We start from the raw sequence: 4,873 nt of genomic DNA, 5'->3' as shown, positions 1-4,873 counted from the left end.
TTATGCCACCTTTCTTGGGAACTACATGGATGGGACTAACCCATGGGCTGTCAGAAATGGGGTAGATTATCCCTGCTTGCCATAACTTCATGACCTCCTTTTGTACCACTTCTTTCATGACGGGATTCAACCTTCTCTGAGCTTGAATGGAGGGTCTAGCATCCTCTTCTAACAAGATTTTATGCATGCATATGGATGAACTTATCCCCTTCAAATCAGCTAGGGTCCATCCAATGGCATCTTGATGAGTTTGTAGCACCTTGATCAATTCTTCTTCCTGTTCTTGGCTCAAGGCAGAGCTAATGATAACAGGATGGCTCTCATCACTACCCAAGTATGCATACTTGAGATTAGGGGGCAATGCTTTGAGCTCAGGTTTTGGTGCTTCCTTTTCTTCTTTCACTTTCTCTGGCATGCTTAGCATGGTTGTTTCAGCAGCCTTGATGTCACTAACTTCAATATCCTTGGTGAACTCCTCCTCTGCCACTTCCCTTGTGGTTTCCTCAAAGGTTTCTTGTATTGCAATGTCCACTACATCCACCCTCATGCATTCCTTTAGTGATTCTGATGGATAGCTCATTGCCTTGAATACGTTAAACACCAATTTTTCATCATGTAGTCTAAGAGTGAGTTCACCCTTTTGGACATCTATGATGGCTCCAGCAGTAGCCAGGAAGGGTCTTCCCAGAATGATGGAAGCTTTGGCTTCTTCCTCTATATCTAACACCACAAAATCGGCCGGAAATATAAAATCTCCCACTTTCACCAACAAATCCTCAACTATCCCATGAGGGAACTTAAAAGTTCGATCTGCCAATTGGAGGGCCATTCTTGTTGGTTTGGCTTCCTCAATCTTCATTCTTTTCATCATTGTTAGAGACATCAAATTGATACTGGCCCCTAAGTCACATAAGGCCTTCTCCACCATGACTTCTCCTATGATGCAGGGGATTTGGAAACTGCCTGGATCCTTCAATTTCTGAGGCAATTTGTGCTGAATGATGGCACTGCATTCTTCAGTTAACAACATAGTTTCCTCATTTCTCCAGCTTCTCTTCTTGGTCATTAATTCCTTTAAGAATTTTGCATAGAGTGGCATTTGCTCTATTGCCTCAGCAAACGGAATATTGATTTGAAGCTTCTTGAAAATCTCCAAGAATCTGGAGAATTGGCCATCCTTTTCACTTTTCATCAAACGCTGAGGATATGGTACTTTGGGTGTATAAGGCTTCAGGACCTCTTTTTCTTTTTCTTTTGTTGCAGATGGTGTAAAAGATTGTCCCTGTTTCTTGTCTCCCACATCTTCCTTTGCTTCATCCTCTGTGGTTTCCTTTGAGATCTCCCTTAGCTTCTTTCCACGTCTGAGTGTTATCGCTTTACATTCTTCCCTTGCAATAGCCTTGGCAGCATGAGAAACGCTTGGCCCAGGGGTTTGCTTAGACAAATACACAATTTGATTTTCTAGCTTCTGGATGGCAGCTCCTTGGTTTTGCAAGTTAGAATTTACTTCTTCCTTAAAAGCTTTCAAATCGGTTATGTCTTGACTCATGGTTGCAAGCATTCCTTCTATCCTGTTTAATTGATCTTGAAATTGTTGGTTCGGATTGGATTGGTCAGATTGGTGATTTTGGCCATGATATGGTAGTTGGAGTAAGTGTTTTGTGTGGCTTGGTATGATCTTTGGTTGGAGTTTTGGTATGTGGAATTATTGTGTTGGTTGTGGTTGTAAGGTTTGTGGTTTTGTGGTTGGGTTTGCTGGTTTCCCCACCCAAAGTTTGGGTGGTTTTTCCATCCTGGGTTGTAAGTGTTGGAATGTGGATCATATGATTGCCTTTGTTGGTTTCCCACATAGTTGGCCTCTTCCCAATCATTTCCTTCAATGCTTACTTCCTCTTGATCTTATGTGTGTATTGCAGCCACTTGCTTTGTGTCTAATTTCCTGGTGAGCTCTGCTAGTTGCTTGGCAAACACCTTGTTTTGGGCTAGGATTGTATCAACATGGTTCAGCTCCATGACTCCCTTAGTGTTGTGCCTCTCTGAAGCATAGTAGTACTCATTCTCAGCCACTGTCTCAATCACTTCAATGGCTTCTTCCATAGTCTTTTTCCTGTTCAATGAACCTCCTGATGAATGGTCTACAGCCTTCCTTGATTCATAAGAAAGTCCATCATAGAAAATATGCAATTGCACCCAGTCAGGGAACATGTTTGGTGGGCATTTCCTTGTCAACTCTTTGAACCTCTCCCATGCCTCGTAGAGCGTCTCACCATCTTGTTGTCTAAAAGTCTGAACCTCAGATCGAAGCCTATTGACCTTTTGTGGGGGTAGAAACGTGCCAGAACTTGCTCTCCACCTCATCCCAGGTTGTTAGGCTGTCCCTTGGGAATGATTCCAGCCACTTAGCTGCCTTGTCCCTAAGTGAAAATGGGAACAAGAGCAGTTTATAGGCATCTTCCTGGACTCCATTGGACTTCACAGTGTCGCAAATTCTCAGGAATTTGGTGAGATGTTGGTTTGGATCTTCATTAGCACTTCCACCAAATGAACAATGATCCTCCACCAATGATATGAGCTGTGGTTTGAGTTCAAAATTGTTGGCCTGAATGGGTGGTTTCTGAATGCTACTACCACAATTCCCAGAGGTTGGGTTTATGTATGAACCAAGAACCCTCCTCTCAGGAATGGCATTGTTTCCATCAACCCTCTCATGGTTGTGAACTTCTCTATCCATGTTGAGATCTAGAGCTTCTTCAAAGTTGTCCTCAGATTCTCCTTCAGATTCTTCTTCTCCCAGTACCCTCTTCCTTCTTGCTTCCCTTCTAAGTCTATGAAGGGTCCTCTTTGGTTCGGTATATGGAGGAGTTGATGTCTCTCCTCTCCTACCTGTCATACAAGAACACACCACAAGCAACAAACAAGTTGAGTACTCTTGGTTAATGGAAGAGTATAGTTAGAGCAGTTGAGGAATTAATTCAAATAGTTAGTGGTCAGTGAGTTAGTTGCTTGAATTTAAAGCATAAAGAAAGAAGCAAATAACAGAGTGCAGAAATTAAAATTCAACAAGTAACTTGAACTAAATTAACAAAACAAGAAAAATGCTCAATATAGTTAACTTCCAATTGAGAATTGTCAATCGAAAACCAATCCCCGGCAACGGCGCCATAAACTTGATCTAGCATAAACTTGATGCTACGATTTAGGAAATTGCACAATCGGCAAAATTCCTTCCGCAAGTGCACCGGTTATCGTCAAGTAAAAACTCACAATAGAGTGAGGTCGAATCCCACAAGGATTGGTTGAATGAGCAATTCGAATTAGAAGTTTGTTCTAGTTGAGCGGAATCAAGATTAGATGAAAATTGCGGAATATTAAATTGCATGAATTAAAGAGCTAGAAATTAAATTGCTGAAATTAAAAGGATGGGGGTGATTGCATGAAATTAAATTGCAGAATGTAAAGAGAACGTGTAGATCAGAAATGGGGAGTTCATTGGGTATTAGGAGATATTGAGATCTCCGAATCAAAACATTTTCATCTCTTCCTCAACCAATGCATTCATTGAATTTTGCTTGGCAATCTTATATGATTGGATCCCAATTCCTTGGCTCACCAATTCTCTCTAAAACAAACAAATTCCCAATCCCTTGGTTTAAATGTTCATAAGAAGAGATGATGCTCGATCACTGATTATACCACACAGTTTCATGAACCACAATTTGGTAGGATTACATGTCACAATATCCATCCAAACCCCAATCCAATTCACTGTGAGAAAGCTTCTCTAGCATGAATCCTCCATTCCTTTCCCAAGGTTCCAAAGGATTCCAATTATGGCTAGTTTCTTTCCCAAGACAACTAACCAACGGAATTAGATCGAGAAGCTTTCTAACAAAATTCAAGAGAAAAGATTGAAGAAGAAGATAAAACTATTATTGATTCATTGAATTACAATAGAGCTCCCTAACCCAATGAAAGGGGTTTAGTGAATCATAGCTCTGAATTCAATTACAAAAGTATGAAAATTCTAAAGTGTCAAAAAGTGCCAACTAACTTCAATTCTATCCTATTTATACACTTTCTAAATTGAGCTTCTGTTGTGTTTCTTGGGCTTTGAGGCCTTTCCTTGATTTCCTTTTGCTTTGGGTTTGTGGTCCATAATCCTGATGAGGCTGTGATCCAATTCTGTAACATTCATTGAGCAAACTTAGTGATAAACAAGTAATGACACAAGACTCAACAAATTGAAGTTCCAGACTCATCAATTCTTCAGGCCCAATCCCATAAACCATATATTCAATTGGTTTCATACATAATAGGTTTAAGTTAATATTGTGCTCAAATGCTAACTTAAACCTCAAATAATGGCCCAGAACCCTTTCAAGATGCTTTAAGTTGAAGTTTAAGTTTCAGTTTAAGGTTAAACTGAAACTTAAACGTGGAATTGGAGAAGCAACCCAGGAAGTAATTAATCGAAACGTTTAAGCTTCAGTTAGGTTAAACTGAAGCTTAAATGTGGAAATGAAGATTGCAACCCTGGAGGCAATTCTGGTTCGAACACGTTTAACCTCCAGTTTAAGGTCAAACTGGAGTTAAACGTGGAAATGAGAAGCAACCCTGGAGTAGCAAAAACGCCGAACACGTTTAAGCTCCAGTTTGACCTAAACTGGAGCTTAAACGTGGGAATGAGAAGGTAGCCCAGGAGTGTGAAGGCCGAACACGTTAAGCTCCAGTTTGAGGTCAAACTGAGCTTAACGTGAAAATGGCTCCTGGTGCTCATAAGTTCGAAACGTTTAACCTCCAGTTTAGTCAACTGGGTTACGTGACACCCTTGGCCATTCTCATTCTGGGTAACCTTAAACTGAAACTAAAGGTT

The 4,873-nt window shown here is 40.7% G+C and overlaps 1 non-coding gene across 1 annotated transcript; it reads left to right on the top strand.

The window, feature by feature from the left end:
* Positions 1–2,203: 2,203 nt before the first annotated feature.
* Positions 2,204–2,307, top strand: LOC112805125 (small nucleolar RNA R71). The gene has a single exon (XR_003203734.1). It is a non-coding gene; the product is annotated as a small nucleolar RNA R71 (small nucleolar RNA).
* Positions 2,308–4,873: the final 2,566 nt, after the last annotated feature.

This window comes from Arachis hypogaea, chromosome 5 (genome assembly GCF_003086295.3).
Source record: "Arachis hypogaea cultivar Tifrunner chromosome 5, arahy.Tifrunner.gnm2.J5K5, whole genome shotgun sequence".
Taxonomy (NCBI): Eukaryota; Viridiplantae; Streptophyta; class Magnoliopsida; order Fabales; family Fabaceae; genus Arachis; species Arachis hypogaea.
Note: the sequence above shows the minus strand (reverse complement) of the source record. Positions and strands in the feature narration are given on the sequence as shown.